Source organism: Lactuca saligna, chromosome 4 (genome assembly GCF_052625555.1).
Source record: "Lactuca saligna cultivar CGN05327 chromosome 4, ASM5262555v1, whole genome shotgun sequence".
Taxonomy (NCBI): Eukaryota; Viridiplantae; Streptophyta; class Magnoliopsida; order Asterales; family Asteraceae; genus Lactuca; species Lactuca saligna.
The window spans coordinates 245,783,530-245,808,286 of NC_136420.1; the positions used below are offsets into that span (position 1 = coordinate 245,783,530).

The 24,757-nt window shown below is 38.6% G+C and overlaps 1 pseudogene; it reads left to right on the plus strand.

Moving 5' to 3' along the window:
* The first annotated feature begins 359 nt into the window (after nucleotides 1-359).
* The window catches only part of LOC145040568 (uncharacterized), a 111,090-nt pseudogene continuing 86,692 nt past the window's right edge, over nucleotides 360-24,757 (plus strand).

Consider the following 24,757-nt stretch of genomic DNA (forward strand, 5'->3'; position numbering starts at 1 on the left):
TGGAACGAATGGAGGCACAAGCACAAAGAACTCGATCTCGAGCATCATCACAAATTTATAACGGGGAAGAGGATGGTTGGGAACCTAAAAAGCGACCGAATAGAAGGAGGTCACGCAGAGATGACAATTTAAATTCTAATAAGATGAAAGTTCCTTCTTTCAAAGGCAAACCAGACCCGGACGCGTACATTGAATGGGAAAAAAAAATGGAGTTCATATTTGATGGTCATGAATATTCCAATCGTAAGAAGGTAAAACTAGCCGTAGTTGAGTTTTCTAATTATGCACTAACAAGGAGGGATCAACTTCTGATCACTAGACGGAGAAATGGAGAAAGGCCTATTGATAGATGGGATAAAATGAAGAGTGTTAAGCGAAGACGGTTTGTGCCAAGTCATTACTTCCGTGATCTCTACAATAAACTTCAAAGCTTAAAACAAGGCAGCAAGTGTGTTGACGATTATTTCAAAGAAATGGAGGTTATGATGGTTCGTGACAATGTTGAGGAGGCAACCATGGCCTGATTCTTAAATGGCCTAAATCTTGAAATTCGTGATCGTGTTGAAATGCATCATTATGTTGAAATTGAAGACATGGTCCATATGGCTGTTAAAATTGAAAAACAATTAAAAAGAGGTGGCGGGTCTCGAAATCCCACTTGGAAGGCTAGTACTTCAAAAAAATTAGAAAACACACCTACTTCTTCTAATTCTAAATATGATCCTAAAACAATAAACACTTCAAAAGGAAAAACCGATTCTTCTACTCTTAGGAATCGTGACATAAAGTGTTTCAAGTGTCAAGGAAGGGGTCATATTGCGAGTCAATACCCAAACAAGCTTACCATGGTGATTAGAGAAAATGGGGAGATCGAAATGGATGAACCAGATTCTATCGTTTCATCGCAAGATTCTAGTGATGATGAATAGGTGGTTGTTCAAGGTGATTTGTTGGTTGCAAGGCGAGCTCTAAACATTCAATCCAAGGAGGGAGACGATGCCCAAAGGGAGAATATATTTCATACCTGTTGCTATGTTCAAGGTAAGGTATGTAGTGTTATAATTGATGGTGGAAGTTGTACTAACGTTGCAAGTACTTCCATGGTTGAAAAGTTAGGTCTACCCACGATGAAGCATCAAAAACCATACAAACTCATTGCTCAATTATAGTGGTGAGGTGCGAGTTACAATACAGGCGATGGTTTCATTTCGGATTGGAAGATATGAAAACGAGGTGTTGTGTGATGTTGTTCCTATGAAAGCTACTCATTTGCTGCTAGGTAGACCATGGCAATATGATAGGCACGTAAGTCACGACAGTTTCACAAACAAATATACTTTTGTTTACAAAACAAAACCGGTAACTCTTGTACCAATGTCACCAATTCAAGTTTACCAAGATCAAGTAAAACTTCAACAAGATGCGAAAAAAGAGAGCAAAGGAAAAAAGAGAGTAAGAAAAAAAAAGATGATGAAAAAAAATGAGTGAGAAAAAAGAAGAAGATGAACAAAAAGAAGTGAATAAAAAAAGGAGAGTGGAAAAAACAAAGAAAACATGAAAAAAGAGGGAAAGAAAAAAAGGAAAATAAATGTATTACATTGGCAAAAAAAAAAGTGACATAAAATAAGCTTTTAAATCAGAAATGCATTTTGTGCTTCTTTTATTCAAAGAAGCTCAAATAGCCACTAACATTTTGGCCGGAAATCTTGTGAGCAATGTTGCATCCCTCTTGCAGGAATTTGAAGATTTGTTTGTTGAAGATGTTCCAAATGGATTGCCACCAATTCGTGGGATTGAACACCAAATTGCCTTTATGCCTGGTACATCTATCCCCAACAAACCAGCCTATAGAACAAGCACTAAAGAAACCAAGGAGCTACAAAGGCAAGTTGAAGAGTTACTTGAAAAGGGAGTGGTTCAAGAAAGTATGAGCCCTTGTGCCGTTCCAGTCTTGTTGGTGCCAAAGAAGTATGGTTCTTGGAGAATGTGCGTAGATTGTCGTGCCATCAACAATATTAGGGTAAAGTATCATCATCCCATTCCCCGACTCGATGATATGCTCGATGAGTTGTATGGAGCAAAACTTTTTTCCAAAATTGATTTGAAAAGCGGGTATCACCAAATTCGCATAAAAGAAGGTGATGAGTGGAAAATAGCTTTTAAAACAAAACATGGTTTATATGAATGGTTAGTAATGCCTTTTGGCCTAACTAATGCTCCTAGTACCTTCATGAGATTAATGAACCATTTTGTGCATGAATATATTGGCAAATTTGTGGTTGCTTACTTTAATGATATTTTGATTTATTCAGAGTGTCCAAAGGATCGCCTTGAGCATTTAATATGTGTTTTGTGTGTGCTTAGGAAGGAAAGGCTATATGCTAACTTGAAGAAGTGCACCTTTTGTACCGACCAAGTTGTTTTCCTTGGGTATGTGGTGAGCTCCCAAGGAGTGGTTGTTGATGAAGAAAAGGTAAAATCCATCCAAGATTGGCCAACTCCAAATACTATAAGTGAAGTTCGAAGTTTTCATGGCCTTGCAAGTTTTTATCGCAAGTTTGTCAAACATTTTAGCACTTTAGCATCACCACTTACGAAAATCATCAAAAAGAATGTTGGGTTTAAATGGGGCAAAGAACAAGAGCATGCTTTTCAACAACTCAAGTTTCACTTAACTCATGCTCCTTTGTTGTCTTTGCCTAATTTTGACAAAACATTTTAAATTGAATGTGATCCATCAGGAATTGGAATTGGTGCAGTTTTGATGCAAGAGGGTAAACCATTGGCATATTTCAATGAAAAACTAAGTGGGGGCAACTTTAAATTTCCCAACTTATGACAAAGGGCTTTATTCTTTGGTCCGAGCATTGAAAACATGGCAACATTATTTGTGGGCTAAATAATTTGCCATTCATTCAGATCATGAGTCCTTAAAGTTTCTAAAAGGACAACACAAATTAAACAAAAGACATGCTAGGTGGATGGAGTTCATTGAGACATTTCCTTATGTCATCTGATACAAGAAAGGTAAGACAAATGTTGTGGCTGATGCTTTGTCACGTAGATACTCTCTACTTTCTTCTCTGGATTTCAAACTGCTAGGATTTAAACAAATCAAGGAATTATACCACAATGATGTTGATTTTGGGCAGATTTACCAAGGTTGTGAACAATGCTCTTTTGAAAAGTTTTTCTTACATAATGGTTTTTTGTTCAAAGAATCAAGACTTTGCATTCCTAAATCTTCCTTGCGTGAGCTTTTGGTTAGAGAAGCCCATAGTGGAGGCCTTATGGAACATTTTTGGATCGCAAAAACATTATCTGCTTTGCAGGAACATTTCTTTTGGCCAAAAATGAGGGTGGGTGTTGGAAGAATTTGTAATAATTGTATTGTGTGCAAGCAAGCCAAATCCAAGGTTCAACATCATGGTTTATATACTCCACTTTCGATACCAAGTGAACCATGGGTTGATATTTCAATGGACTTCGTGTTGCTTCTACCAATATCCAAAAGTGGAAAGGACTCTATTTTTGTGATTATTTATAGGTATTCTAAAATGGCTCACTTTATTGTGTGCAATAAAACTAATGATGCATCTCACATTCCTGATTTATTATTTAGAGAAATTGTCAGGTTGCATGGAATGCCAAAAACCATTGTCTTAGATTCTAAGTTTTTAAGTTATTTTTGGAAAACTTTGTGTTTAAAATTAGGGACAAAACTCTTGTTTTCAGAACATCTCACCCACAAACTGATGGTCAAACAGAAGTGGTGAATAGGACCTTGTTCACTTTGTTGAGGGCTTTAATAAAGAAGAACATCAAAACATGGGAGCATTTTTTGCCACATGTTGAATTTGCATACAATCGTGCCACTCATTCTGCTACAAAAATGTCACCATTTGAAATTGTATACGGTTTTAATACTTTGACTCCTTTGGATTTATCACCTTTGCCTTTACCTGAGCAGGTTAACTTAGATGGAAACAAAAAGGTCGAATTTGTGAAACTGATACATGAGAAAGCAAGACTAAATATAGAAAGAAGAACGGAGCAATATTCAAAACAAGCGAATAAAGGGCGACGCAAGATGATTTTTGAACCAGGTGATTGGGTTTAATATGCAAAAAGAACGATTTCCAGTCTAACGACGTTTAAAATTACTTCAAAGAGGGGATGGTCATTTCCAAGTTTTAGAGTGCATCAATGACAATGCATACAAATTGGACCTGCCAGGTGAGTATAATTTTGCTTGCCCCCAAGCAAAACTGAATTTTAAAACATTAGAATCACATATGACAACTCCAATCTAACCCAGCCATTATGCCAAGACCGCAACGCGTACATTTGTGTCTAAAATTTTCCTAATAACCCCCCATACTCCAAATACTCACAATCCTCATAAACATTCGTCCACTCACCCCGAACTATGCTCATTTTATGCATCCCTCCGAATCCATCCTCAGAAAACCTCTTAACCTCAAGGTATTTTTAGTTGAGCAACCCAAGCATACATAATCTAGAATTACAATTGATACCACTATGGAGCTCTTTTGAATTCTTCATTTCCTTGATAATTTGATCTATAATTTCTTTGAATTCACCACCTTTGTTGTTTGTGTAACAACCCGGAATTCCGTATCATTTCTTGTAACTCTTTTTTTCGTAATTCAATTTGATCAACCAATTGTCGTTTTCAAATCCGATTCCGATTTCATTATTTAATTAAGTCATTAATTCATACGTATCTAATATGACTTAATGGGTGTCCTAATGCATTTAGAAATCATTCTAACACCCCATTCTAGTAATCGGAACATTTCTAGAATCGACCATATCGGGTTACTGCAACTTGGTCGGGTGCGACCAAAAGCCCCGTCTAACGTCGGTATCGGATAGAATTCTGTAACAACACGAAATTTTCCAACGCTGAAAACCTGTTCTACCCGTAAAAATTCACCGTTTATCGATTCGTTTCGATTTTGTTTTGGGCTAAATTATTTAAACTTATATGTTTATTTGATGCTAATGAATGTCCAAACCCCTTAGGAACTCATGAAATTAGCCCAAAATATTTATTTCAGAAATTTTAGAAACGTCCCCACCGAGTTACGGAAACTTAATCAGGTGCGACCAAAAGCCCCGTTTAGTGCCGATATCGGGTAGAATTCCATTGTGTCCAAGTTTTGGTACATATTTAAACATGTTCAAGCTATCATTTGAAGCTTTTTCTCTCTCTCACAACTCTCTCTCAAAACTCTCTCCTAAATTCAAGTTTAAGTGTCCAAAATCTCAAATTTAAGGCTTCTAATCACCAAGGTACCTTCCCTAACTTGTTGTACAGCCTAATTAGCCTTCAAATCCGAATTTAAACTTTGATTTTGGACCTAAAACATGAGTTTACAGCCAAGGAGCATGCTTGGGCCGTAATCTCATGATAAGATGGATTTTATGCCTTTAAACCCATCCTAAACAATTTTGGGACTTAGATTCGACTATATGGCTTACCAATTCGGACTTACAACACCCTAATCATAATTTTTGAAGAGTAAACACGAGCTTACTGCCCAAGAACAAGCTTGGGCCGTAAACTCCATATCATGGAGAGTAAACACATATTAAAGGGGTTTTTAAGCCCTTAAACCCTTCCAAAACACCAACAAGGCTTAGATACGACTTGTAGAATTATGGAATTGGCCTTGGAACACCTCGAACATAAATTTAGAGGAGTAAACTTGAGTTTACTGCCCAAGAACATTCTTGGGCCGTAAACTCATTGTTCTTGGAGAGTAAACTCCTCTAAATGTGTTAAAATGCCACTTTAACACACCTACAGCCTTGGGAAAAATTCTAAAAGTGTTTACAAACAAGTATTGGACCTCAATCATATAAAACACCCTTTTTAATGAGTTCACGGCCATGAGGGAGTTCATGGGCCGTAAACTCCAAAAACCATGCCAAAAGTCCCCTAAAAATCCATACAAGGCTTAGGAAAAATCATTAGAATCATGTGTGATTAATTTAGGACCAAAACTTTAAGAATTGGAAGTGAGGGGGGAGTTTACGGCCGTAAACTCCATGTTTACAGCCGTAAACTCCAATAAATGGTCCCTATGTGTGATATAATCCATTCCAAAGCCAAAAACCCAAGTCTAGCAATTATTCCCGAGTGTTATGAAGCCATTTTGCACCGAAAATCAACCTCCATGAGTTCACGGCCGTGAAATCATATGGATGAGGTGTTTAGGGTAGTAAACTCCCTAAAAAGTCTACTATTGAAGAGTAAACTCAATTCCCAAGTCCCACGCATCAATACACGTCTGTAGATGTCACCCGGGTCACTCCAAACACTTGTTTTGAAGTGTTTTCGCTCATTGGAGTGTAATATCATATCTAATTAGAGTTTATAAATCTAATTAGATATATTTGTATACCATTTCGTATTACATAGGAACCTCGCGTGTTATCAAACCTTGAATCGACACTTAGCATCCGGAACGTCGCGTTTCTCAACCGGTGAGTTTATACCCCTACCCCTTTTCAAATGTTTTTCACTGTTTTCAGGGGGGAATACAAGCAAAAAGTACAAGGAAATCTTGTACTCCAAATTATTGTTTTCAGTTCAATTGATTTCATTCTGTATGTTCTAATATTTAAAAATGTGTTTATCAAATAGTTCGAATTACGAAGTAGCTTTCAGAATAGTCACAGATTTCATGACAAAATGCTACAATCTAAATTATATTTTATAATCTACGAATACGAATATGAAACTATAACTAGGAATAGAACGAATACGAAAGTACAATTGGAAACAGAACGAATACGAAACTATAACTAGGAACAAAACGAATACGAAACTATAATTAGGAATACAACGAATAGGAATACTAAAGTAATCATGCGAATACGAATACGAGTACGAATACGAATACGAATATAAATAGTATTAGGAGTAGGATTAGGGATACGAATACGACTGCGAATACGAAAACGAATATGAATAGGAATAGTAATAGGAGTAGGATTAGGGAAACGAATACGACTGCGAATACGAATACGAATACGAATATGAATACGAATAGTAATAGGAGTAGGATTAGGGAAACGAATACGACTGCGAATACAAATACAAATACGAATACGAATAAGAATACGAATACAAAATAGTGTTAGGAATAGGATTATGGATAGGAATACGACTACGAATACGAATACGAATAAGTATATGAATATGATCAAGAATAGGAATACAAATACGAAGACACGTATCTAGGTACACTCCAGAGTAACACCATTAGGATATCAGAATACCTAGTTAATACAATAGGTACGAATGGAAATCAATCATTACATCGAAATTCAATAACTAAACTTACTTTTAGGAAAGTATGGGACTTTCCTAGGGAACGTTACATAACTAGAAAAGTGTAATAAACCAGATAACATTATATCTTTCACGAATATGAATACAAATACGAATACGAATACGAATACGAATATGAATAGTATTACGAGTAGGATTAGGGATACGAATACGACTGCGAATACGAATACGAATATGAATAGGAATAGTAATAGGAGTAGGATTAGGGAAACGAATACGAATGCGAATACGAATACGAATACGAATACGAATATGAATACGAATGATAATAAGAGTAGGATTAGGGAAACGAATACGACTGCGAATACAAATACGAATACGAATACGAATACGAATAGTGTTAGGAGTAGGATTATGGATAGGAATACGACTGCGAATACGAATACGAATATGAATACGAATAAGTATATGAATATGATTAAGAATAGGAATACGGATACAAAGACACGTATCTAGGTACACTCTAGTGTAACACCATTAGGATATCAGAATACCTAGTTAATACAATAGGTACGAATGGAAATCAATCATTACATCGAAATTCAAAAACTAAACTTACTTTTAGGAAAGTATGGGACTTTCCTGGGGAACGTTACATAACTAGAAAAGTGTAATAAACCAGATAACTTTATATCTTTCACAATTGGTAACATACAACCAGGAAAGTATGGGACTTTTCTGGGATCATAGTTAAACATAACCAGAACCGTGTAACCTAACAATTAATCAAACATTACTTTTAACAAAATATGGGATTTTCTTGGATAACAAACTTTTCGGTAAACCAAAGGAAACTTGTACATTTTCACAAAACAAACATCTTATGAACTCACCAGCTTTATGCTGATTTTCAAACTGCTTGTATTCTCAGGTCAACATTAGACAGGTACCCGACGATCACTTTTGGTGAAGACGGAGTGCATAGAAGACTCGTCTCATTTTGTTCATATATACTATGTATTACAAATGTACAACTTTACTTTTGAACAAATGTAAACTTTGATATGTAATTTAATGGTTGTTTACTTTGCTTACTATGTGCATTGGATTTGATACTCAACGTGGAGTCCGCCCTAGAAATGTTTCCGCCTTAGGTTTTTGGGGTGTGATAGATTGGTGTCAGAGCCCTTGTTTATAGTGAATGGAGTATACCAAACCTTACATGGTATAAAACTATAAACACTAAAGGGCCTAAGTGCTCTGAACTAAAAGTATCCTTCAAAGTATAAGTATTTTCAAAAGTATACAAGTATACCTAATCATCGAAATCCCTAACTACAAATAGAACAAAACATAAGTAAATGGGTGTTGTACGCTACGGTTAGACCTGAGCAGTTATGTAGTAGTGTCTAGGATCAATATAGTCTAGCCAACTATATTCATTCGAGACACGACCAACATGTGCTTAGGAGTGACTGTGGTGTACGGCATGCCTAAAACTTACCCAATACCCAAACAATGAGCCGTCATTGCAGCGATACAAGAAATACTGTGGGAGTATTTCTCGAGCCAAATCCATTATAGAATTCCTCATCCCAGCGTTGCTCCTCAATCATCCCTTTAAGCGATAATTTATCTGTTTTGATAACTCCTTCCTGCTTTATCGCTTAATAGAATTCTATGTATGTCATAAAGAGATATTCTTTGTATCATATCTCTTGATTCAATTCGGAGGACTTGCCATCCTCTCTTTCCTGATCTTATTAGATCAAGATGCCTCCAAGAAAGAGACCCAACTCAAATACCAACAACAACCCTCCTCCAACACCACCTTCTCTTCAAATCGACCTGGCAACCCTTCAGTCAGTTTTAACTGTAGCATTCTCAGCAACCATGTCGCAAACGAACCCCGGTAGTTCAAGAGGTGGTCCCCAGCCTCAAGACTAGGAAGGTAGCCAGGGACACCGAAAAGAGTGTTCCTATAAAGACTTTATGAATGCAAAACCCACATTCTTCGTTGTCACTGGAGGTGTCATTTCTCTAACTCGGTGGTTAGAGAAGATCGAATCTATCTTCAAAATTTGTGCCTGTTCAGAATCCGACAAGGTGAAGTTTGCCGCCTGCACTCTCACCAATAAAGCTCTGACTTGGTGGAACGGCCGATTCAAATCTATAACTCTACCTATAGCCAATGCTATGGGTTGGGAAGTTATGAAGGAACTTCTGCACGCAGAGTATTGCCCTCGGGGTGAAATTCAGAATCTAGAACATGAACTCTGGAACGTGAAGATGAAAGGTTCCGACATCGCTGCCTACACATCCAGATTTGATGACTTAGCGCTTCTTTGTCCAGGGATGGATACCCCGTAAAGTAAGAAGATTGAGAGGTTTATCTGGGGATTAACCCAGCCAACCAAAGGGAACGTCTTAGCTACGAAGCTGGATACATACGACAGCGCCAAATGCCTAACGCAAATCTAGATCAACCATAGTGAGGACGTAGAGGAAGCAGCTACCGCTCTTGAGCCTACTGAAAGAAGTGGTGAGAAAAGAAAGTACTGGGAGGCGGGGGAGAAATGTCAGCCTTCACAAGAGTTCTCGAAGAAACAAAAGATGGTGGAAGTCCACGCTGCCACTACCCATGCTAGTGTTTCTGTTGCAGGTTTCCCAGCCCAAGCACCTATCACCGGATATGCTAGTGTTCTTCCGTGGTGTAACCAGTGTAGTTACCACCATTATATCCCTGGTCCCTGTCGTGTAAAATTTTGCAAAAATTGTGGCCAAGAGGGTCACCTTGCGCGGAGTTGCAGAACACCAAGAAATCAAGCTTCCAGAGCGGGCATCAGTCAGGCCTGTTATGGTTGCGGTAAAGTCGGGCATTATAAGAGACACTGCCCCAATACAACAATAACTGGCAACACTGGAAGAGTCCTAGCTATAGGACAAGGGGAGGCAACCGCCGATCCCACCGTTGCCTCAGGTATATTCCTTTTCGACAACCCTAAACTGTTATCTATTCATTCAAACCTCTTCATAAACATAGAACCTTTCAAAATCCTCATTAGGATTGATTCCGTAGCCTACAAACTTCGATTACCCTCGGAACTTAGTAACATCCCTCTGGTACTTCACGTCTTGGTCTTTTAGAAGTATCTACCCAACGAAACGAAGATGCATCCCGATATTGAGGGTTCGCTGGAACATCAAGCGGAGACCCGATTTCAATAGGGAGCGTGAAAACTCAGAGCAGCAGATCCATCCACATCTCTCTTCATTTCATGATTGTATCTTAATCTTTGAATTTCGGGACAAAATTCCCTCTAACGGGGGGATAATGTAACAAACCAAAATTTTCCATCGCCGAAAACCCGTTCTACCCGTAAAAATTCGCCGTTTATCAATTCGTTCCGATTTCGTTTTGGGCTAAATTATTTAAACTTATATGTTTATTTGATACTAATGAAGGTCTAAACCCCTTAGGAACTCATGAAATTAGCCCAAAATATTTATTTCAGAAATTTTAGAAACGTCCCCGCCGAGTTACGGAAACTTAATCGGGTGCGACCAAAAGCCTCGTTTAGTGCCGGTATCGGGTAGAATTCCATCGTGTCCAAGTTTTGGTACCTATTTAAACATGTTCAAGCTATCATTTGAAGCTTTTTATCTCTCTCTAATCTCTCTCCTAAATTCAAGTTTAAGGGTCCAAAATCTCAAATTTAAGGCTTATAATCACCAAGGTACATTCCCTAACTTGTTGTACAGCCTCATTCGCCTTAAAATACGAATTTAAACTTTGATTTTGGACCTCAAACATGAGTTTACGGCCAAGGAGCATGCTTGGGCCGTAAACTCATGATAAGAGGGTTTTTATGCCTTTAAACCCCTCCTAAACAATTTTGGGACTTAGATTCGACTATATGGCTTACCAATTCGGACTTAGAACACCCTAATCATAATTTTTGAAGAGTAAACATGAGTTTACTGCCCAAGAACAAGCTTGGGCCGTAAACTCCATATCATGGAGAGTAAACACATATTAAAGGGGTTTTTAAGTCCTTAAACCCTTCCAAAACACCAACAAGGCTTAGATACGACTTGTAGAATTATGGAATTGGGCTTGGAACACCTTGAACATAAATTTAGAGGAGTAAACTTGAGTGTACTGCCCAAGAACATGCTTGGGTCATAAACTCATTGTTGTTGGAGAGTAAACTCCTCTAAATGTGTTAAAATGCCACTTTAACACACCTAAAGCCTTGGGATAAATTCTAGAAGTGTTTACAAACAAGTATTGCACCTCAAATCATATAAAAACACCCTTTTTAATGAGTTCACGTCTATGAGGGGGTTCATGGGCCGTAAACTCCAAAAACCATGCCAAAAGTCCCCTAAAAATCCATACAATGCATAGGAAAAATCATTAGAATCATGTGTGATTAATTTAGGACCAAAACTTTAAGAATTGGAAGTGAGGGGGAGTTTACGGCCGTAAACTCCATGTTTACAGCCGTAAACTCCAATAAATGGTCCCTATGTGTGATATAATCCATTCCAAAGCCAAAAATCCAATGCACATAGTAAGTAAAGTAAAGCAACCATTACATTACATAAGAAAAGTTTTACAGTTGTTTCAAAAGTAAAGTTTGTACAGTTGTGATACATAGTATATATATAAACAAAATGAAACGGATCTTCATGTACTCCGTCTTCGAGCAAAAGGGATCTTCGGGTACCTATTCTAACGCTGACCTGAGAACACAAGCTGTTTGAAAATCAGCATAAAGCTGGTGAGTTCATAAGCGGTTTTTGTTTGTGAAAATGTTTCGAGTTTCCTTTCTGTTTCTATAATGTTATGTACACCAAGAAAATCCCGTATTTTCTTAAAAGTTGGTTATTGTTTCACAAATGTAAAGTATAGTAAGTTTGTACACTGAAAACGTGTCTACTCATGTGAAAACGTATAGTTGGTTATCTAACTTGTTAAACTGTTTCTGTTTACTTATCATGTGTTACCAGGAAAGTCCCACACTTTCCTTATTGTATGTTATCAATTGTAAAAGATGTAATGTTATCCAGTTTGTTACTCTTTCTAGTTATGTAAGTGTTACCCAGAAAAGCCCCATGCTTTCCTGCATGTTAGTTTCTAATGTAAACGATGTTAAAGATGTAAAAGATGTAATCGTGATTAGGTTCCATGTTTTCCCCAGGAAAGTCTCGTACTTTCCTGAATGTTAGTTACAGTATGTTAAAGATGTAAAAATTGTATAAAGTGGTTCATTATTATTATAAGTAAATCTCTGTTATCCTAATTGCGAGTTCCATAACCATACAATAGACTAAAACCTGTGGCAATAAGTAGTCCACATGCGGCAATAAGTCATCCACATACTTATGACTTTCGTCACCCTTGAACCATTTCGGTTCGGTTGTAGCTAGCAGCCAGGTGTGGGGTAGTCAGCCCCGTATAGATCTATACACTCAAGTCACGCTCTTTTAAATACCAGAGATTCTGGTTATGGGTGTAGTCCTCCACTCGCATATCTCGGTAGCGTGTTCTCCGAGGACGTGTCTCCAATCATACAGGATTAACAAATTTACTAGTAATAATATGATAGTCCTCCACTCGCGCATGTGTGTGGAGTGTTACCGAGGACAAAACAGTGTACAGGTATTATGTTCAAATGCTTAATGTCATGCTTTTAACTGATAAAATGTGGAAAAACCATTTGTGAGATATATGTAAAACATAACAGTTTAAAGACCTATTTCACAAATACATGTTACGTGATCTGCATGTTCAAATGGTTATCAGTTGTGATGATCAGTAATTAAAGCATATGAAATATGAAACACACATTTGAAAAACATGTTTTGAGTACAAGAATTCTCTTGTACTTTGCTTGTGTTCCCCCCCTGAAAACAGTGAAAACAGTGAAAAAGGGTAGGGGTATGAACTCACCGGACTCGGAAACGTGTCGGTTTTGAATACTAGATGTTGGTTCGGGGTTTGATTACTTGCAATGTCCCTATGTAAAATGATATAATGTCCATATATATACAATTAGAGATACATTCACTAATCATATGGAACATTACACTCCAATGAGGTTAAACACCTCAAAACAAGCGTTTGGAGTGACCCGGGTGACATCTTCGGACGTGTAATGGCACTAGGGACTTGGGACTTGAGTTTACTCCCCAAGAGTAAACATTTTAAAGAGTTTACAGCCATAGAACACACACATACATGAGTTTACAGCCGTAAACTCATGTGGGTGTGATTTTGGGTGTTTAATGGCTTAAATGGACATGGGGATTGTTGGAATGGATTTCTAAAATGCCTTGGAATGGATTGTATGAAATTTTAACACTTAATTGGGATTTTACGGCCACCCCATAAGAGTTTACGGCCGTAAACTCACCTATGGCCAAAGAAAATTGATTTGAACTTCAAAGGACAATCACATGTGATTCTAGTTAATTTTCCAAGCCTTGTTATGAATTTAGAACATCATTTAACACACTTTTTGGAGTTTACAGCCTAGAGGTATGTTCTAAGGCCGTAAACTCTCTTAAAACAATCACATGTGATTCTAGAAATTTATACAAGCTATTTGAGTGTATTTGATGCATCATTAACATAGTTTTATGAGTTTACGGCCAAGGGTATGTTCCTAGGCCGTAAACTCCTATAAATGACACTTTTGATATGTTTCAAACCCTTAAACTATTTTTAGATGCATCTAGATTTTACCACAAGGCCATTGGTTGAGTTTCAAGGCATTTGGACATGTTTTAGGGCACTAAATCCCCATTTAAGAGGAGTTTACGGCCCAAGAATATGTCTTGGCCGTAAACTCACTTTTTTCCCTCAAAATCAATGTTTAAAGTGTTATAAGTCCTTTCCATTAAGTCATTAAGCCATATCTAATGTCCAACATTGTTTAGGAGGGGTTTTAGGGCTTAAAAACCCCATCTTTAGGAGTTTACGGCCCAAGCTTGTTCCTTGGCCGTAAACTCATGTTCTTGGTCCCAAAACACAAATTAAACATCAATTTGAAGGCTAAAGAGGTTGAATAACAAGTTAGGGGTGTTACCTCTTTGATTGGAAGCCTTAAATCTTAGTTTTGGACCTTTGATTTTGGATTAGCAGAGAGGTTGGAAGAGTTAAATGAGAAATTGGCCAAAGGCTTCAAATGGAGGCTTAAACACGTTTATATAGTGTTTAAGTTTTGGACACGGTGGAATTCTACCCGATACCGGCGTTAGACGAGGCTTTTGGTCGTACCCGATTGAGTTACCGTAACCCGATACGGTAATTTTTAGAAATATTCCGATCACTAAAGTTGGGTGTTAAAATGATTTCTAAATGTATTAAGACACCCATTAAATCATTTTAAATACGTACTAGTTAATGACTTAATTAAACGGAAGATCGGAAATCGAATTTGGAAACGACGATTGGTTACGTGAATTGTACTACGAAAGAGTTACAAGAAATGATACGAAATTTTCGGGTTGTTACATTATCCTCCCGTTAAAGGGAATTTCGTCTCGAAATTCAATGTTTAAAACATAAGACAAGATACAAATCATGGATCAGAAAAGAGCTGTGGATACTTCTGTTTCATTGAATCTTCCCGTTCCCAAGTGAATTCCGGTCCCCACATGGCATTCCGGCGAACCTTCACTAACGGGATGCGACTTTGTTTTGTACGTTTGACTTCTCGATCCATGATTTCGATCGGTTCTTCCACAAAGTTGAGGTTTTCATTGATCTCGATCTCGTCTAAGGGAATTGTTAGGGTTTCATCGGATAGGCACTTTTTGAGATTTGAAACATGGAAGACAGGATGAATGTTACTGAGTTCGTGAGGTAAATGAAGTTTATAGGCAACTGGACCGATCCTGGAGAGGATCTCAAAGGGTCCAATGTACCTCGGATTAAGTTTCCCCCGCTTACCAAAGCGTATAGTGCCTTTCCAGGGCGAGACTTTCAACAGGACACGGTCTCCAACCTGGAATTCTAGTGGTTTCCGACGATTATCAACGTAACTCTTTTGGCGATCTCGTGAGGCTTTCAATCGGTTACGGATTTGAATGATCTTTTCGGTGGTTTTGCGGATGATTTCAGGACCAGTGAGAGCACTGTCGGGGACTCAACTCCTGGCTAAATGTGTATCTCCCACCTCGGCCCAGCACAGAGGGGATCTGCACTTACGATTGTATAGGGCTTCGAACGGAGCAGCCCTAATGGTGGTGTGGTAACTGTTGTTGTACAAGAATTCGATCAAGGATAGATGTGTGTCCCACGACTTTCCAAAGTCAATGACACATGCCCTAAGCATGTCCTCCAGGGTTTGGATTGTTCTCTCACTCTGTCCATCGGTCTGAGGATGATACGCCGTGCTCATATCTAGTTTGGTTCCAAGGGCTTTCTGGAGGGATTGCCAAAATCTGGAGGTAAACCTGCTATCTCGATCAGAGAGAATGGATACAGGTACACCGTGTAGACGTACTACCTCCTGAATGTAGATTCGCGCGAGTCTCTCCATCTTGTATGATTCTTTGATCGGAATGAAGTGAGCGGATTTTGTCAAAAGATCGACAATTACCCAAATGGTATCGTACCCACTAGAACACTTGGGTAGCTTGGTGATGAAGTCCATGGTAATCATCTCCCATTTCCACTCGGGGATCTCGGGTTGTTGGAGCAAACCTGAGGGTTTCTGATGTTCAACTTTGACTTTGGCGCAAGTCAGACACTTGCCCACAAATGTAGCTATCTCAGCTTTCATGTTTGGCCACCAGTATTGTTTCTTGAGATCCAGGTACATCTTGTCAGAACCTGGGTGAACAGAGTATTTGGTTCTGTGCGCTTCTTCCATGACTATTTCCCTGAATCCTCCGGATTTGGGAATCCAGATTCGATTCATGAAACAGTGAACTCCATCACCTCTGATCTCAAGTTTCTTTTCCATCCCTCTCAAGATTTCATCTAACACGTTCTCGGGTTTGAGGGCTGTTAACTGGGCTTCTCGGATTTGTATGGGTAAGTTGGAATGGATGGTCATCGTCTGGTTCTTCACTTTGTGGCCTGCACTATCCTTTCGGCTAAGGGCATCTGCTACCACATTGGCCTTGCCGGGGTGGTAACGGATTTCACACTCATAATCATTGAGTAATTCTACCCATCGTTGTTGCCTCATGTTTAAGTCTTTCTGATTAAAGATGTGCTGCAGGCTCTTGTGATCAGTGAAGATCGTGCACTTGGTTCCGTAGAGATAATGTCTCCAAATCTTCAATGCAAAGACTACTAATCCTAGCTCCAAGTCATGTGTAGTATAGTTGACCTCGTGTGCTTTCAGCTGTCTTGAGGCATAGGCAATCACCTTTCCTCTTTGCATTAGCACACAGCCTAAACCTTGATTAGATGCATCGCAGTAGACAACGAAATCCTCTGTCCCTTCAGGTAGAGACAGAACAGGCGCGCTGCATAAGGCTCTCTTCAATGTTTGGAATGCGGTTTCTTGTTTATCACTCCAACAAAAGGGTACACCTTTCTGTGTTAGAGTGGTTAAAGGTTTGGCGATTTTGGAAAAGTTCTGAAAGAATCGTCGATAGTAGCTGGCAAGACCCAAGAATTGACGAATTTCTGTGGGTGTTTTCGGTGCCGACCAATTCTCTATCGCTTTAATCTTGGAAGGATCTACATGAATACCCTCCTCACTTACCACGTGACCGAGGAAAGTTACCTTCCGTATCCAGAATTCACATTTGGAAAATTTCGCGTATAGCTTTTCGGATCTAAGGGTTTCCAACACTAGCCTTAAGTGTTGCTTGTGGTCTTCTTCGCTTCGGGAGTAAACGAGGATTTCGTCAATGAACACGATGACGAATTTGTCTGAGAAAGGATGGCACACCCGGTTCATCAGGTCCATGAACACAGCCGGTGCATTGGTTAGACCGAAGGGCATCACTACGAACTCGTAGTGTCCATACCGAGTCCTAAAAGCTGTTTTGGAAACATCATTTTCCTGGACTCGTAACTGATGGTACCCTGACTGAAGGTCTATCTTTGAAAAGTAGCTGGCTCCCTGGAGTTGATCGAAGAGGTCGTCTATTCGTGGAAGAGGATATCGGTTCTTAACAGTTAACTTGTTCAGTTCACGATAGTCGATACACATTCGAAAGGATCCATCTTTCTTCTTGACAAACAGAACCGGAGCTCCCCGTGTGAGGAACTCGGTCTAATGAATCCTTTACTGAGCAACTCATTGAGTTGACTGGATAACTCCTGCATTTCTGCCGGAGCTAAGCGATACGGAGACTTTGGTACGGGGGTAGCTCCAGGAATTAGGTCAATACGGAACTCGACCTGACGTTCGGGAGGAATTCCTGGAAGCTCTTCGGGAAACACATCTGGAAAGTTACAGACTTCGGGGATGCTCGCGAGGTCTCTAACTTCTTGTTTCTCGTTGATCACATGGGCTAAGAATGCAATGCACTCCTTCAGTAGGAGCTTTCGAGCTTTGATGCAAGAAATGATATGAAGATTGGAACTCGGTTTATCGCCATAGATCACGAGAGGTTGATCCAAAGGAAGATTTAGACGGATGGCTTTTTCGTAACAAAGAATATCAGCATGATTGGGACTCAACCAATCCATGCCAATGATAACATCAAAGCAATTAATGGAAACGGGCATGAGATCTATAGGAAATGAGTGATCATTTAAGGTAAGTGTAGAACCTATGAATACATCGTTAGCACTTTCTTTCTCACCGTTAGCCATCTCGACGGTAAACGTTTCGGGTAGTGGTTGAGGATTAGGTTTTAGATTATGTTTGAATGTATGACTAACAAAACTCCTTTTAGCACCCGAATCGAAAAGAATACTAGCATATGAGTTGTCGAGAAGGAACATACCCGAAACAACAGTGGGATCAGCAACTGCTTCCTCCCGTCCCATGGTTAGAATTCTTCCAGTGTTATCAGCAGTTGACTTCTTGGGACAATTCCTTTTAAAGTGACCAACTTCACCACAGTTGTAGCAGGCTTGACTAACACCTGCTCCAGATGATTGGTTGGCTGATTGGGTAGGAGTTCTGCATAATCGAACTGTGTACCCTCTCTTACCACAGTTGGTACATGATAGTTCTCGGCAAGGACCAGGATGATGATGGTATTTACACTTGTCACACAGAGGGAGGTTACCAGCATATTTACTGGTAGGAGTTGGGGCTGTGGATCCCATGACAGAAGCAGCAGCAATAGGGGTAGTAGTAGCAGCATGGACTGCTACCGTCTGCTGTTTCTTGGAAGATCCTTGAGAAGATTGACCCTTCTTCATCTTCCAGAGTTTTCTCTTTTCGCCACTCCTTTGAGTCGGCTCACAAGTGGTAGTGATTTCCTTAACATCGTCGCTGTGATCAATCAGAATTTGAGCTAAAGTCTTGGCACTATCATAGGTATCCGGACGAGCAGCCAAAACGTGACTCTTTGTCGGTTGGGATAACCCCCAAACGAACCTTTCGATCTTTTTGTTCTTAGGAGTGACTAATCCCGGGCAGAGAAGTGCGAGATCATCGAATCGGGAAGTGTATGCAGCAATGTCGGAACCATTCATCTTCAGGTTCCAGAGCTCGTGCTCTAGTTTCTGCATTTCACCACGGGGGCAGTACTTGGCAATGAGAAGTTCTTTCATGGCCTCCCAACCCATGGCATTGGCTACGGGTAAGGTTAGAGATTTGACTCGGCCATTCCACCAAGTCAAGGCTTTGTCAACGAATTTACAGGCTGCGAACTTGACTTTATCGGACTCCGCACAAGCACATATTTCAAAGATGGATTCTATTTTCTCGAACCATCGAGATAAGGAAATGACACCTCCAGCGCCATTAAAGGATGTTGGTTTTGCGTTCATGAAATCCTTGTAGGAACCCCCTCTTTGGTGTCCCTGGCTAACCTCGGGGTTTTGAGATTGAGGACCACCTCTGGAACCACTAGGGTTCATTTGTGACATCAGCTGTCATCATCGTCTGGAGCCATGCTAGGTCAAACTGGGGAGGAGGCGGCGGCGAAGAAGGATTGTTGTTGTTCTTTGAGCTAGGTCTCTTTTGGGAGGCATCTTGATCTAATAAGATCAAGAAAGAGAGGATGGTAAGTCCTCTATATTGAATCGATAGATATGGCAGTTATATGATTCGAATAAGCGAGAAAGCAGGAAAGAGTTATCGAACAGATAATTTATCGCTAAGAATAATCACAGAAAGCCACTCGAATAAGGATTACTACAGAGGATTGGGATCGAGAAATACTCCCATAGTATTTCATGAATTGATGTCGACAATGGTTCGATGTTTGGGATATTAGGGTAAGTTTTAGGCATGTTGCATACCACAGTCACTCCCAAGCACATGTTGGCCGTGTCTCGAATGAATATAGTTGGCCAGGCTATATTGACCTTAGACACGACTACATAACTACCCAGGTTTAACCATAGCACACAACACCTAATTACTTATGTTCTGTTCTACTTGTGGTTACGGATGACGACGGTTCGGTATACTTGTATACTTTTGAAAATACTTGTAGTTTGAAGATACTTTTAATTCAGAGCACTTAGGCCCTTTAGTGTTTATAGTTTTATACTTTGTAAGGTTTGGTATACTTCATTCACTATAAACAAGGGCTCTGATACCAATCTGTCACACCCCGAAAACCGAAGGCGGAAACGTTCCCGAGGTTGACTCCACGTTGAGTATCAAATCCAATGCACATAGTAAGTAAAGTAAAGCAACCATTACATTACATAAGAAAAGTTTTACAGTTGTTTCAAAAGTAAAGTTTGTACAGTTCTGATACATAGTATATATATAAACAAAATGAAACGGATCTTCATGTACTCCGTCTTCGAGCAAAAGGGATCTTCGGGTACCTGTTCTAACGCTGACCTGAGAACACAAGCGGTTTGAAAATCAGCATAAAGCTGGTGAGTTCATAAGCGGTTTTTGTTTGTGAAAATGTATCGAGTTTCCTTTCTGTTTCTGTAATGTTATGTACACCAAGAAAATCCCGTATTCTCTTAAAAGTTGGTTATTGTTTCACAAATGTAAAGTATAGTAAGTTTGTACACTGAAAACATGTCTACTCATGTGAAAACGTATAGTTGGTTATCTGACTTGTTAAACTGTTTCTGTTTACTTATCATGTGTTACCAGGAAAGTCCCATACTTTCCTTATTGTCTGTTATCAATTGTAAAAGATGTAATGTTATCCAGTTTGTTACTCTTTCTAGTTATGTAAGTGTTACCCAGAAAAGCCCCATGCATTCCTGCATTGTATAAAGTGGTTCATTATTATTATAAGTAAATCTCTGTTATCCTAATTACGAGTTCCATAACCATACAATAGACTAAAACCTGTGGCAATAAGTAGTCCACATGTAGCAATAAGTCATCCACATACTTATGACTTTCGTCACCCTTGAACCATTTCGGTTCGGTTGTAGCTAGCAGCCAGGTGTGGGGTAGTCAGCCCCATATAGATCTATACACTCAAGTCACGCTCTTTTAAATACCAGAGATTCTGGTTATGGGTGTAGTCCTCCACTCGCATATCTCAGTAGCGTGTTCTCCGAGGACGTGTCTCCAATCATACAGGATTAACAAATTTACTAGTAATAATATGATAGTCCTCCACTCGCGCATGTGTGTGGAGTGTTACCGAGGACAAAACAGTGTACAGGTATTATGTTCAAATGCTTAATGTCATGCTTTTAACTGATAAAATGTGGAAAAACCATTTGTGAGATATATGTAAAACATAACAGTTTAAAGACCTATTTCACAAATACATGTTACGTGATCTGCATGTTCAAATGGTTATCAGTTGTGATGATCAGTAATTAAAGCATATGAAATATGAAACACACATTTGAAAAACATGTTTTGAGTACAAGAATTCTCTTGTACTTTGCTTGTGTTCCCCCCTGAAAACAGTGAAAACAGTGAAAAAGGGTAGGGGTATGAACTCACCGGACTCGGAAACGTGTCGGTTTTGAATACTAGACGTTGGTTCGGGGTTTGATTACTCGCGATGTCCCTATGTAAAATGATATAATGTCCATATATATACAATTAGAGATACATTCACTAATCATATGGAACATTACACTCCAATGAGGTTAAACACCTCAAAACAAGCATTTGGAGTGACCCGGGTGACATCTTCGGACGTGTAATGGCACTAGGGACTTGGGACTTGAGTTTACTCCCCAAGAGTAAACATTTTAAAGAGTTTACAGCCATAGAACACATACATACATGAGTTTATGGCCGTAAACTCATGTGGGTGTGATTTTGGGTGTTTAATGGCTTAAATGGACATGGGGATTGTTTGAATGGATTTCTAAAATGCCTTGGAATGGATTGTATGAAATTTTAACACTTAATTGGGAGTTTACGGCCACCCCATAAGATTTTACGGCCGTAAACTCACCTATGGCCAAAGAAAATTGATTTGAACTTCAAAGGACAATCACATGTGATTCTAGTTAATTTTCCAAGCCTTGTTATGAATTTAGAACATCATTTAACACACTTTTTGGAGTTTACGGCCTAGAGGTATGTTCTAAGGCCGTAAACTCTCTTAAACCCATGAAAAAGTTAGTTTTTGATGCTTAAAACAATCACATGTGATTCTAGAAATTTATACAAGCTATTTGAGTGTCTTTGATGCATCATTAACATAGTTTTATGAGTTTACGGCCAAGGGTATGTTCCTAGGGCATAAACTCCTATAAATGACACTTTTGATATGTTTCAAACCCTGAAACTATTTTTAGATGCATCTAGATTTTACCACAAGGCCATTGGTTGAGTTTCAAGGCATTTGGACATGTTTTAGGGCACTAAATCCCCATTTAAGAGGAGTTTACGGCCCAAGAATATGTCTTGGCCATAAACTCACTTTTGTCCCTCAAAATCAATGTTTAAAGTGTTATAAGTCCTTTCCATTAAGTCATTAAGCCATATCTAATGTCCAACATTGTTTAGGAGGGGTTTTAGGGCTTAAAAACCCCATCTTTAGGAGTTTACGGCCCAAGCTTGTTCCTTGGCCGTAAACTCATGTTCTTGGTCCCAAAACACAAATTAAACATCAATTTGAAGGCTAAAGAGGTTGAATAACAAGTTAGGTGTGTTACCTCTTTGATTGGAAGCCTTAAATCTTAGTTTTGGACCTTTGAATTTGGATTAGGAGAGAGGTTGGAAGAGTTAAATGAGAAATTGGCCAAAGGCTTCAAATGGAGGCTTAAACACGTTTATATAGTGTTTAAGTTTTGGACACGGTGGAATTCTACCCGATACCGGCGTTAGACGAGGCTTTTGGTTGTACCCGATTGAGTTACCGTAACCCGATACGGTAATTTTTAGAAATATTCCGATCACTAAAGTTGGGTGTTAAAATGATTTCTAAATGTATTAAGACACCCATTAAGTCATTTTAAATACGTACTAGTTAATGACTTAATTTAACGGAAGATCGGAAATCGAATTTGGAAACGACGATTGGTTGCGTGAATTGTACTACGAAAGAGTTACAAGAAATGATACGATATTTTCGGGTTGTTACAAATATGGAGTGATAAAATGAATTCTAATCATGTTTAGACACACATTAAGTCATAATAGAAATCTCAAAAATAATGACTTAATTTAAAACTTAAACGGAAACAATTCAAAAGAGACAAATTTTATGGGCGGAAACGGGTTACGGCGATGGAGTAAACTTTGGGTTGCCATATTCAAGGAGGCTTTAAATGGGTTGATTAGAGAAGTTTGTTCTCAAGAAAGTGCAGGGAGACCCACTGGACCTAATCAAAGTTGGATTACAATAATTCAAGTCCAAGAGTGATTTACAAGATCCAATAACAGCTTTATCTAGCCCATTTCATTTTTTCTATATTTTAATATGTAATTTTCGTTTTATGTCTCCTAAATAAGTGTTGGGAAGATAAAAGGGTCTTAGGTTACATGAACTTTGTGATAAACCATGTCTAGGTTCATAGTTTTAAACTTGGGGTTAAATGCCTTAAATTAAAGACACTCCTTTAATTCATGGCTCTTTAGGTACTCTTCCCACACTATAAAAACGTGGTCTATGTATCTATTCGAAATCAATCAAGTTTTGAATACAATTTGTGAGTTTTTAACTCTTTTCGTTCTTTGTGAACTTTAGAACATATTAGATTTTCATAGCTTGTGGCGTTCAAACTTATCAATCAATTTTGTGGGTTGATTGTGGTGTTTATACCAAGCTTCTTGTCTCTTTATAGACAACGGGTCGCAGTTTCCACCTTTGTTTTACAATTCTGCAACCAAAAGAACGATCGGGCGAAACGTGTTCAAACCTCAATTTTGGGTGAGATCACATCATTTGGTATCAGAGCCAGTTCTTTGTGTTGCATATCTATTTTATTCTTTATTTTTCTTGATTACTTGAGTTCTAAGACGCATATTGGTAGCAAGTCTTGTCATAAGCTGTCAAGGTTCTTACTAGCGACTTTTGAATTTCTAAGTTGTCAAACTTCTATATTCTTCATTTCTTTTTGTTTCCTTTATATTTTCATTTGGCTATTAGCTTCCTCAAAAAAATCAAAAGTAAAAAAAAAAAAAACGAAAAGAAGCAAAAAAAAAAAATTACAGAAAAAAAAAACGAAAAAAAAGATTTACAAAGAAAAAAAGAGAAAAAAACGAAAAAAGGAAAAAAAAAAAAAAGAAAGAAAGAAGAGGAAGAACAAGTAAAGCCTCTTTTTCTATAAAGTCAATTTGAATTCTGTAGTCATTTTTTTTCCAAAAAAAATAAGTCATTGTTTGTTTCATCATTAGCAAAGCCAAGTTTGTTTGGCTTTCTTTTCATAGATTGAGGTTACTTTATTTTGGATACATTTTGTAAATTTGTTTGGTAAGTTTGAATTCCTCAAGGATACAAGTTCAAATTTCATAATTGCTTCTTTAGTTTGTTTAGAACTTTAAGAGTTAAAAGGAGTGATAAAAGGCTGTGTGGTGAGATTAAAGAAAGTAAAAGCCATTCGAGGGATACACGAGGGTTGAGTGAACTATTTTTGAGAGAAACACGTGAGCGAGTGTTGGGAGGAAGTAACTTACTTTTTTTTGTTAGCAAAAATATAAGATGGGTGATCAAACCCCCCCACCAAACCTTCAAGTTCAAGTTATGATGGAGGAGATGCGACGTTTGATGACAAATGAATTTAACCAAGTACATGAAAGAATGGAACGAATGGAGGCACAAGCACAAAGAACTCGATCTCGAGCGTCATCACAGGTTTCTAACGGGGAAGAGGATGGTTGGGAACCTGAAAAGCGATCGAATAGAAGGAGATCACGCAGAGATGACAATTTAAGT